At 50.9% G+C, this 12,500-nt stretch overlaps 1 protein-coding gene across 6 annotated transcripts in view; it reads right to left on the bottom strand.

The window, feature by feature from the left end:
• The window catches only part of LOC122249886 (uncharacterized), a 370,052-nt gene that overhangs the window by 185,641 nt on the left and 171,911 nt on the right, over positions 1–12,500 (bottom strand). Inside the window, exon 2 of one of the 6 annotated variants that reach the window (XM_086549173.1) lies at positions 1,507–1,591. The exons of the other annotated variants lie outside the window; for them this stretch is intronic. The gene's annotated coding sequence lies outside the window, so the exon portion shown is untranslated. The remainder of the gene's footprint in view (positions 1–1,506; positions 1,592–12,500) is intronic. 6 annotated transcript variants of the gene reach the window in all.

The raw sequence follows: 12,500 nt of genomic DNA, 5'->3' as shown, positions 1-12,500 counted from the left end.
CCAAAAAAGGGTTAAAAGTCCGGTCCAAAAGCGAGCACGAGACCCAGGAAACGATAACCCGATTACTGCCTCCGAGCGCGTCCACACTCGCCCGCCGCGCCGTCTCCCGCCACTTAACTGGGGTGATTTTATCAATAAACTCGTTCTGTGAGCGGAGCAATTAACACCTGGCAGACTCGCGGAAGGTGTCCGGCTTCCCGTAACGCTGTCTGCCTTAGCCTGTCTTGCCTTTGTACTTGTCCTTGTCCTTGTCCGTGCCCTGCGCCTATCGAGCTTATACACCATGCTCAGTTTTACCTTACTCTGTCCTGTCTTGATCTGTTATGCCCTGGCCTACCTTGTCCCCCCTTTTACCATGATCGGCTTTGCCCTATTCTGCCCTGCTATGATCTGGAATGCCCTGTTTGGATGGGGCATGGCCTGTCCTACTCTGCTATGGCTTGTGCTGCTTTTCTATGCCCGACCCAAGCCTGTTCTACTATGCCCACTCCTGCCTGGCATGGTATGCTATACCTTACCTTGCACTACTATTCTATGCTATGCTCCCGACACGTCTATAAGCTCGGGAGGAGATTCGCCCCACCCAACCCCCAAAATATTCTGCAATTGCTTTTCCTTTCTCCCTGCCCCCTCATTCACACTCACTCTCCCTCCTCTTTTGCAAGCCAGTCATAAAATCCCTTCTAGCTCTCCCTCTCCCTCTCCCTGCCCGCCCGCCCGCCCTCCCATACAACGACCTCCCCTCGGTAGCCTTCACCGTCCCTCTCCCTAAGCCCTCTCCTTCCACCCACGCACCCTTTACCGTGAGGCTATGGCAACATTTAGCCGCGGTAGGATCTTCTACGTCACCCTAACACAACAAAAACTCCCCTTCCTTCTCCCCTCCCCTCCCCTACTCCCATCCTTCCCATCCTTTCACCTTCCCCGGTACTCCCCTCCTCCCCCTCCTTGCCCCTTACCATGCACCAAGGACACGGCTACGAGACTACAGCTACTTCCTCTTTTCCTTCCACGATACCCCCCTTTTCCCCTCCTCCCCCTTCTTCCCCATCTCCATTCTCATTACCTTTCCACTTCCCCCCTCCTATCCCTACTCCCTTCAACCCCCTTCTCTCTCCCTTCCTCCCTCCTTCACCCAATCCTCTCACTCCCCCTTAATCATCACGTCACGTCATGTCACGTCACGTCAACAATACGTCGTACTCGGCCGGCCTGTTGTTGCCATGGAGAGCAAAGGGAAAGAATTGCAACTGAATACTAATATATATATATATATATATATATATATATATATCTATATATATATATGTATATATATATATATATATATATATATATATCAGAAGATAAAGACTCTTTATAATAAACACACATGATTGAAAGAATCCAAGTGCCTTGTTTGAAAGAAAAAAGTCTTTCAAAAGACCACTGAATAACACCGCCCCCAGTCCTCCATTCCACATTAAGGACCTGGATAATCGCCCCCCCCCCTCCCCGACCACTCACCTACACACATAGAGGGAGGTCCAAGAGCGACGGCAAGAGGACACGCGGGCGAGCAGACATGCAGCAACTTATCCGAGGCGCTCACCTGTTGGAGAGAGAAAGATTGTTGAATTTCAGTAGTAGTAGCAGTAGCAGTAACAGTAGTGATGATAACAGTAATTGTAATAAATCAATAACAATAACAATTGACATAATAACAGCATGGATAACATCAAAATATTATTTAAAAAAAATGATATGTGAATTATGCAGCAACGTACAAGGCTTCTACATGTCAACTACTATTTCCCGAAAAAAAAAGAGTTGACCAAGGAAGCGGTAATGGACAAAAAAAATATATATATATATAAAATATAAAATAAGACTAAATCAAAATCAACCACGTATAATAAGAAAAAAATCGAGAAAATATATACACAGAAGAAACATAAAAGCGGCGGAAGGAGAGAGAAAAAAAATAAAAATAAAATAGTCGAGTCTTCCCGCAACGGCCGGAGACCGAAGGATAATAATATGTAAACACGACATAACAAGGTGCGCTCGGTAAACTTCGGCAGAACGACCGACCGACCGACCGACCGACCGACCGACCGACCGACCGACCGACCGACCGACCGACCGACGAATGAACTCCTACTCCTCTTCCTTCCGCGCCGCCTGAAGGAAGGAAGGACCGATACACCACCTGATCCCGGGATAGTCGACCATTATTTTGCTTTCATCTCCTCCACATTTTAAGTTTCCTTGTTTGGATATTTATGGGGGGTCTTTGTTGTTGTTGTTGTTTTTTATTGTTGTAGTAGTTTTATATGCGCTGTATTTTTTTATTCGGTCTAATCTCATGCTCCTTTCTGGGATGTGTGTATAGCATAAGTTTTGGAGAATACACTCTTATCATACGACGGATTTAGGACCAATTTTGGCTACACTGGCGAAAGGCGTGTATGTGGCGACGGTGTAGAACACTGTTAAAACATAACCATACATATATAAAGAAGAGCCGAGACCAGAAACAAAGAAAATCCAAACCCAAAAAAGAAGACAAAACGCAAAACACAAAACTCGCACATCAAAACGGAGGAGGGGGGAGAGAGAGAGAGAGAGAGAGAGAGAGAGAGAGAGAGAGAGAGAGAGAGAGAGAGAGAGAGAGAGAGAGAGAGAGAGAGAGAGAGAGAGAGAGAGAGCCGGAGAAAAGGCGAAGAGTTAAAGAAGTCTAGAGAGAGCAAAGAAGCAAAGAAGCAAAGCGGCGGGCGCGCCGAGGGCGAGCGGCGGCCGGAGTGGGAGGACCGGCAAGAGAAGCCGCCAATATGTGCGCAATGTTTACGATCTTGAGGAGAGAGAATCCGCGAGAGAGGAACTCGGGGCGGCGCCGGTGCCAACACACACACAAGGTAAGTCGAGCGGGCCATCGGCGTGGCACTGTGCCCAAGGTGCCCAGGCCTCGCTGTCGCCGCACTTGCTTACTCATGCCATCCGCTACCATAGACCAGTGCCCATAATGATTTCCCGTCCCTCCTTCATCCTCTAACTCTCTCTCTCTCTCTCTTTCTCTTTCTCTCTCAATGTATGGTGTCCATTTCTACCTGTCTGTCTTGTTTATATTCGGCCTCGCTCGACCTCTCTCGCCATGTCCTTTGGTTCCTAACTCCATTTCTACCTAGCTGTCTGTCTGTTTGCATGCCCATCCCCTTTTACCCTACACTCATTCCTTTCTTTCTTTCTTTCTTCCCTCCCTCCCCTCCTCCCTCTCCTTATATCTTCAACAAAGAACCGAATACGAAATAAAGACGATATCAATGAAACAAACAAGAACACAAAATAACAACAAAAAAACAACCATGGATAACGATATAGAAAAAAAAAACATTACGAGAAAGTAGGCCGCGCAAACCGTAGGGAGAGAAGAGATGCAGAATTAAACAACGTGAAAGTCACCGTCACCAAACCGACCGACCGACCGACCGACCGAGGAAGAACAGGAGTGGAGAGGAAAGAAAGTAGAGAGGACTAAAAAATAGAAAAGAAGTAGATAGAGAGGAAATGCATTTAATTAAGAAGGTAGACAGATGTGGAGAGGAGTAAACAGGAGAGAGAGTAAAGGAAGCGGAGGAAGAGGGGGATCATGATGATTAGGAGGAGGAGGAGGAGGAGGAGGAGGAGGAGGAGGAGGAGGAGGAGGAGGAGGAGGAGGAGGAGGGAGAGGGAAGAGGAAAGGAGGGGTCAGCCTCCCTCCGGCACCTCTTTCAGTCCTCCTCCCTAAGTCGCCGCCGCCGTCACCATAGCAGAATAAATCAAATTCAATTTATTCATCATCTCGTTCGTTTTATCCTCAAGGTCACCCACCGCACTTTCCAAGAAACGCATAAACTTCCCATACAGACTTCTCTCTTCTCTCTCTTGCATTCTCTCTCTCTCTCTCTCTCTCTCTCTCTCTCTCTCTCTCTCTCTCTCTCTCTCTCTCTCTCTCTCTCTCTCTCTCTCTCTCTCCCTCTCTCTTCCCTTTCCCTTTCCCTTTCCTTTTCTCTCTCTCTCTTTTCCTTTCCCATCCCTTTCTAACGAGAATAAAACCGGCAATATCAACTAGAAAATAAAGAAAATACAACAAGAGCAATGGGAGGATGAAGAGGGGAAGGAGGAGGAGGAGGAGGAGGAGAAAGCGAGCACGTAGGACGTAAAACTTTTATACAAGGAATTCATGTAAAAAGATCCGCTTGCCAATCAAAACTCTTACCATTCGACTGAAATAAATCTTAGAGAAAATCTATAACATGATCAAAACTTTAAGCACTCCGTTCTCTCAACTCCCTCCACTCCCCGACTCCCCTTTACTCCTTTTTTCTTATCTTTAAAAAAGTCACATTCTCTTTCTCTCTCTCTCTCTCTCTCTCTCTCTCTCTCTCTCTCTCTCTCTCTCTCTCTCTCTCTCTCTCTCACACACACACACACAGAGCGAGAGCGAGAGAGAGAGAGAGAGAGAGAGAGAGAGAGAGAGAGAGAGAGAGAGAGAGAGAGAGAGAGAGAGAGAGAGAGAGAGAGAGAGAGAGAGAGAGAGGGGGGGGGGGCACTTGTAAGAACCTCTCCCGTTCCTTAACGAATACGCCGAGAGTAACTGTGTCTGTCGGGTGTGGGTACAACTGAAGTTCCCATCACGTGGATATCATGAGGACGAAGCACCGCACGAAAAACAAAGGAGGGGGGGAAGGGGAGAGAGGTAGGGGAGAGTGAGGGAAGGGGGAGAGGGAAGGTGGAGCGGGAAGGGGGAGGGAGGGGAGAGAGGGAGGGGAGAGAGGGAGGGGAAGGAGGAAAGAGAGAGGGGATGGGGATTGGGAAGGAGGGAAGGGATGGGGGTGGGGGGAGAGGGGAGAGAGAGGAAGGGAGAGTGGAAGAGGAGGAAGAGAGAGGACGCGGGGGAGGACGAGAGGAGGAGGAAGGGGAAAGGAAAGGAGATGGTGAGGGAGAAGGGGGGAGAGAGAGAGAGAGAGAGAGAGAGAGAGAGAGAGAGAGAGAGAGAGAGAGAGAGAGAGAGAGAGAGAGAGAGAGAGAAATAGATGTGCCCAAAGAATATAAGTAGGGAGTGAGAAAGGGAGAGAAACAGAGAGAGAGAAAGATAAGAGGGAATGAATCCCGACATACCTAAGCACCACTACACACTGCCAAAGTAAACACGTGCAGTAGCGACAGAGGCGGCAGCAACAGCCGTAAAAAAACAACAACAACAACAACAGCAACTACAAGAAAATAGCAATAGCAGCAAAAACAGCACAAACAGCATAACGAAGAGTCATTACACCAGCACCAAAAAAGAGCATCGAGATCACACCCTGCCCACCAGTGCCCAGTGCCCAGTACCCAGAAGAAAAGCAGCTGCCCTTCTTCCCAGTGGGGGTGTAGTGGGGGTGAGGCAAGGAGTGGGGGTGGGGCAAGGAGTGGGAGTGGGGGAGGGGGAGGGGGGGGCATACACAAACAGGCGCGTAAGTCGGTAAGTAGCGAGCGACTCCTCACCGACCGACCGACCGACCGACCGACCGACCGACCGACCGACCGACCGACCGACCGACACAGCGTTCCCGCTCGCCAAGAATGTCACGTCCCACGAGATTATCAAGGAGGGGGAAAAAAGAGACCCGAGTTCGCACAGTCGGGAGTGTCCGTCTGTATCCACGTCCAATGGAGGAGGAGGAGGAGGTGGGGGAGGAGGAGGAGGAGGAGGAGGAGGAGGGGAGGCGGAGGGGGGGAGGAGGTGGTGGTGGTGGTGGAGGAGGGGGAGGTGGAGGAGGAGGGGGAGGTGGAGGAGGAGGGGGAGGTGGAGGAGGAGGGGGGGATGAAGAGAAGGGGGAGAAGGAGGAGGAGGAGGAGAAGCAGGAGGAGGAGGGGGAGGAAGGGGAGGAAGAGGAGGAAGAGGGGGAGGAGGAGGAAGAGGAGGAGGAGGAAGAGGAGGAAGAGGAGGAGTAGGGGGAGGAAGAGGAGGAGGAGGAGGGAGAGGAAGAGGAGGAGGGGGAGAAGGAGGAGGGGGAGAAGAAGGAGGAGGAGAAGCAGGAGGAGGAGGAGGAGGAGGAGGAGGAGGAGGAGGAGGAGGAGGAGAAACAGGAGAAGCAGGAGGAGGAGGAGGAGGAGAAACAGGAGAAGCAGGAGGAGGAAGAGGAGGAGAAGCAGGAGGAGGAGGAGGAGGAGGAGGAGGAGGAGGAGGAGGAGAAGCAGGAGGAGGAAGAGGAGGAGAAGCAGGAGGAGGAAGAGGAGGAGAAGCAGGAGGAGGAGGAGGAGGAGGAGGAGGAGGAGGAGAAGCAGGAGGAGGAAGAGGAGGAGAAGCAGGAGGAGGAGGAGGAGAAGCAGGAGGAGGAAGAGGAGGGGATGGAGGGGTGGGGGGTTGCAGGGGACGGGAGGAGGGGATGAAGGGGAGGGGTTGCAGGGGACGGAAGGAGGGGGGGGGGGTTATCAGGGATGTGAGATGGGAAACGGAGGGGGAGGTGGGGAGAGAGAGAGGATGGGGGGAGGAAGAGGGCGCGGCAGAGGAAAAGGAGGAAGAAGAGGTAAATTGTGAAGAAGTCCCGAGAGTCATCTGTAAAAGGATTGCATGAACAAGTTAGGTACTTTTCATACCCTGAAATGTCGGGAGCGACTGAGCGACGAAAATCGAAAGAAAGATAAGAGATACAAAGAGAGAGAGAGAGAGAGAGAGAGAGAGCGAGAGAGAGAGAGAGAGAGAGAGAGAGTGTGTGTGTGTGTGTGTGTGTGTGTGTGTGTGTGTGTGTGTGTGTGTGTGTGTGTGTGTGTGTGTGTGTGTGTGTGTGTGTGTGTGTGTGTGCGCGTGTTGGTAAACATACTGCTTTATGAGGCCAGTGGGACAAGGAGTAATTAGGAATTCACTCACTTTTCCACTCGAGTGCTCCTGGATTGCTTCCTGGTTTCCACAGCACACAAACAGTGTATGAAAAGGTGCCGAGGGGTAATATATAACGCTTTTCGTTTTAAAGCGAAAATGTGTTATATATATATTTCTTCAGAAATGAGAGAGTGAAAGGGAGAGAAAGGGAGAGAAAGGGAGAGAAAAGGAGCGAGAGAGAGAGAGAGAGAGAGAGAGAGAGAGAGAGAGAGAGAGAGAGAGAGAGAGAGAGAGAGAGAGAGAGAGAGAGAGAGAGAGAGAGAGAGAGAGAGAGAGAGAGAGAGAGAGAGAGAGAGAAAGAGCGAAGAGAGAGAAAACGAGGGAATGAAAAATAAGAGACCGAGAGTGAGAAGAGAAAACACGCGAAATACACGCATGCCCTCTCCCCTCGTCACCCACCTCCCCACCCTACCTCTCCCGATGGGTGGTAATTAACCCGTCTTACACCTGCGCCTATCATCACGCCCGCACGTAACGTAACATCACGGCGATAAACGTCACATCCCATCCGCATCACTCTACCCCGCTATCATCCACCCCCCACCCCTACCCCACCCCGCCCATGCTCGAATCGCCCTGCCCCAATGCCCCCTACCCCCTTCCTTGCACGCCCGTCACTCCATTACCTCTGGCCGATTTTCCCCTCGTGGGCGGCGGTGGGTGGCGCTTGAAAGAGAAGCGGTTGGATGGAAAGGCTCTATCTGTCATCTTCAACTACCATTTGTTTGTCTATTGCATCAACCAAGTAAGACTTGTAGTAAGTGCACCATGCAATGGATCATCTGCAGTCCACTTATTATGCATACATAAGAAAAAACAAAATTAATAAACAATATAAAATATATATAAAACATAACCCTGTCCCTGCCGCGGGGACGATGAACAAGCAATTCTCGAGGCAATTAAGTAAAAAAATGTTATCATGATAACGATCCGACGCCAATGAAAAATAGATTAGTGGTTACATCGGGAAGTGTCACGTGACACACGCATCCTGTCGCCTGTCTTCGCCATCTCAATTATATCAACATGTACATAGCCTGGCGTTATATTTGCTACATACTCAGGAGAATTTTGAAGTTGATTTTTTTTCGACATCTTTGATACTTATATACTCAGACGTTTTAAAGAGTATGTTACATTGCAAATCCGTCATATTCGAGAGTGCATCTGTAGACTGATCGCGTACTTAGCACGAATATCACCACCACCATTACTATTCTCATTATCATCATAATAACAACTACCATCATTATCATTCGAACGGTTTCTAATGGTAATACAATAAAATCCATAAAACGAAATTCTAGATATTTTTTCTCTTTGCCAAATCTTGACACGTAGAAAAAAAAAAAATGTGCTCCTATTCACATATGCATTTCCCAGAAACGACTCATCACCAATACTCTCCAATCCTGAAACGTATTGAAAAGATACAAGTACAAGAGAAGCAGGCGCTACCCTGACATCATGTAAAACCCATTTCGGGACTGTTTGAAACGTGCATTTATCACCATAGTACCAGGCCGAGTGCATCTGCTGTAGTACTGGTATCGATTACATTGCTAACCCAGACGAAGGCTAGTGTGTACTGCTTTATTTACTGCACCCATGGCCGATGACTTCATGACGGTAAATAATATACTGTTCCATTTACTTCTTGACAGCTAGGAAGAATGGTCGTTTTTCTTTCCTGCAGTTAGGTATTTCGAAAGGCAAATTGAAGGAAAGATTAGTTAACGTAACATTCATAACAACCCTTGTCTAGAGATCCATAAAGCCTTGCAGGTTGGGTAGTTTAGATTGTTTTTTTTTTCATTATTTAAAAAAAATATTGGCGGTTGTCTGAAAAAAGACATGCATCTTTTTTTAGAAAGCCAGCCAAATTGTTATAGTAAAAGAGTAAAAGTTCATAAAATAAAAGAGTAATAAGTGTTCAGATTAGCCACCTCCCCCTCCCCCTCCCTCATGCAGCATTATGCACTAAGCTTTTCCTCTGCAGAACAGGATGCACAGTGTTTCAACTTCCTCGAGAGTACATCATCAAACGCGCCCTGCCGCCCACCACAGCCTGGATTCTCTTTCAGCACCGTGGAAGGTACGCCTACGCCTACGCCCACGCCCACATCCACGCATGTCGCCCGCAGGAGAAGCGACGTCAAATAAAACACCTAGTGACTTATATCTACAATATCGCATCCGATCGCTCTTGCATTTAAACGGAGGAATGGATGTCTGTTAAATCGATATACAATCAAAGGAAAACGTGTCCTTCCCTTTGAGGAAATCCTTTTTCTTTTTCTTCTCTCGTTTTCCTTTTGCTTCGTTCAGTTCTTTATTCTTCTTGTCCGCTCATCCCCTTTTCCTTCTTTGTTGAATTCTACCCACCAACATTCGAAACTCATCTCCCCTTCCCCCCGCCTCCTCCTCCTTGTTCTTGTTCTTATTCTTGTTTTTGTTCTCCTTCTCCTCCTCCTCCTCCTCCCTCTCCCCCCGTCCGCCACGTCTTCCCCTTGGGCAACAGCGGGAAGAACCTCATTTTTTCCCTCTCCTTCCGCCGATACTTAAAGGCGATCGGTCACTCAAACATCGCGTGTGTGACGTCCTTCTCGACAAAGAGGAGTCGGCGGCGGCGGCGGCGGCTGTGCGAGCGCCGTGCGATATACGCCAAGTTGACGAAAGCAGTAAGCAAGCTGTCCTGGCTGAATAAAAGATGAAGGACGATGCGTGTACATCCATAAACATATACACATTCACACATCATCAACACATTCCCAAGTCGCACCGCCCCGCCCCGTCCTCCTCCCCTCCCTCTGTGGCTCTCTTCCATCCCAGCCCCCAGTCCCAGCAGCCCCCCCCTCCCCTCCCCCTCCAACCCCTCCAAACATATTGGACAGCAGAACATGCATGTCCTACACCCCGCGACACCCTTGTCCCGCCACGCCTCAAGCTCGCGTAAAGAGCAAGGAACACGTGTCTTACACCTTGGGGGACAAGCACGGAACAAATATCCTTCGTCGCGTCCGCTTCCTCCCCCCCCTCTCCCGTCCCCGCCCTAGCTTCCTCTCTCCCCTCTCGACCCACTCCCCCACAATCGCTTCCCATCCCCTCTCTCCCCTCTCGCCCCAAATCCCCCTTTCTAACCCCTCCCTTCCCCTCCTCCCCCTTCCTAACCCCTTTAACCCCTCGCCCTAATTCCCCTTCCTAACCCCTCCTTCCCATCGCCCCTCCCACCCCCCAAAAAAAAACTATCATAAAGTGTGCCTTCGACACGAAAACACGACTCCCCGAAAACCTCAAAAGCCCCCCACTCCCCCACTCCTACTCCCCCTCCCCCTCTGTCCCGGCCGAGGCTCCGAAGCCATCGCGCGCACGCAAGAAAGGGACAGACAAACACGTGCTCTTCCGGCCAAAGGCGCTCGCTCACTCAAAGTGCTCTTGCCGAGCGACTTCGCCTTCCTGAATCCCCTTTAGGAGACGGCTGGAGAAAGGACAGGAGGAGGACGAGGAGGCGGAATTGTAGGTGACGGAAGAAGAGGTGGAGGAGGTTAAGAGGAGGAAGAGGAGGAGGAAGAGGAGGAGGAGGAGGAGGAGGAGGAGGAGGAGGAGGACGAGGAGGCAGAATTGTAGGTGACGGAAGAAGAGGTGGAGGATTTTAAGGAGGACACGGAGGAGGAGGAGGAGGAGGAGGAGGAGGAGGAGGAGGAGGAGGAGGAGGAGGAGGAAGAGGAGGAGGAGGAGGAGGAGAAAGAGGAGGACGCGGAGGAGGGAGGAGGAGGTGAAGAATATGTGGAGGAGGTGAAGAAAAAGAAGAAGTAGAAGAGAAGGAAGAAAGAAAACGAGGGGGAACAGGAGTGCAGTACGCCTTCCGCCTCCCACGCCACTTATCGCAAGGACCTTCAGGGGCCACGTTTCCCTTCCTCTGTCTTGAGGATATCCCCCTCCCTTACAAAGACAAGCTGCTGTTCCGGCGCGCTGCACCTTTCTTGTCAGCCTTTAGTTGGTGTGTGTGGAGGGGGGGGGGTCGCCGAGGTGCCCACCTGCCCTGCACACCTGCCTGTCAGTTCGCATGTGTTCTTCTTACACACACACACACTTGTTCTTCCCATGACGTTCTTTGTTCATCCCGACAAGACCATAATGTGGTGAGCCAATGATAAGCGGGTAAATACCTACCTACCCACCTACATACTTTTATATATATATATATATATATATATATATATATATATATATATATATTATATATATATATATATATATATATATATATATATATATATATATATAAAGGTAACTTGGCACATACGGGTGTCACCGGTGAAGGTCCAGCACACCTGCCCTTCCCCCCCCCCCCCCCCATTCTACGCCCCCAGAACCCGGGCAGGTGTGATGAGGCGACTCACCACACACGCCTCATCCCACACACCACGCAACGCCACGCAACGGCACGCCACACAACACGGCGCAAAAAAGAAATGCCCTCCCGACACGACGACACGACACACCTGGAGCGAAACACACCAAGCCCCGCTCGAAGGCGGCCATCCGAACGACACCGATACATTCTCGCTGACTTTCCTCCCTCCCTCCGTCTTCCCCCCTCCTTCCTCCCCCTCACATTACCCCCATCACCTCCTCCTCCCCCTCCCCATCCCCCACCTGGCAAGCCGCCAAGGAGTCGCCCCGTAAACACGAGGGAGAAGCGCGTCACCGGTACCCTTTGCCCGTCATCGGCGACCGCAACGTGCCGCGCGACCACGACGGCACCGCAGCCTCGCCGCCCGCGACCGCACAGCCACTCCCTATCACTATCCCCCTCTCATCCCCTCCCCGCCCCCAGTAGGACATCACACCCTGCTCTCAAGCCCATCGTGCCCTCACCTCATAACAATCCCACCGTGGTCATCGCGTAGGGCATCCGTCTTTCCATTTATCTGGGCTGTCGCTATTTTCGCGCCCTCCCCGTGGCATCCATCGAGCCCCCCTCTCCCCCCCTCCCCCACCCCCTACACCCCACTTCCCGCACCCGAACAAATCCAATTTTTCCCTAACAACTCCCCATCCAGTGGCTCATTACGCATAAAAAATGTGCTGTGCCAATAAGCTCCCCTCAACCCCCCTCCCTACCTCTCTCCTTCCCTCTCTCTCGCCCCCTCCCCTTCCCTCCCTCTTATCCTATCTCTACATGTCCCCTCACTTTCAAACTCACTCCAAAAGCCTTCGCCCTGATTTCCCTCTCCCCCATCCCTTTCGCCCTCCTCCCCTCTCCCCAACCCTTTTGCTTTTCCCTCTATCCTCTTCCTCTTCTCCCCTCTATAAAATCCTTTCGCCTTTTCCCTTTTATCTCCGCCTCCTTTCTCCCCCATCCCTTTCGCCTTCCTCTCCTCTCTCCCATCCATTCCGTCTCCCTTCTCCCCATCTTTCGCCTTCCTCCCCTCTCCCCCCCCATCCCATTCGCCCTTCTCTCCCTCATCCCTTTCGCCCTCCTCAACTCCCTCTCCCCTCTGCCCCATCTCTTTCGCCCTTCTCCCCTCTCCCTCATCCCTTTCGCCCTCCTCCCCTCCCTCTCCCCTCTGCCCCATCCCTACCCCCTCTCCCTCCTCCCTTCTCC

Source organism: Penaeus japonicus, unplaced genomic scaffold, assembly GCF_977035675.1.
Source record: "Penaeus japonicus unplaced genomic scaffold, GWHDUDI00000001_assembly GWHDUDI00000021, whole genome shotgun sequence".
NCBI lineage: Eukaryota > Metazoa > Arthropoda > Malacostraca > Decapoda > Penaeidae > Penaeus > Penaeus japonicus.
This window is presented reverse-complemented; position numbering and strand designations above follow the sequence as displayed.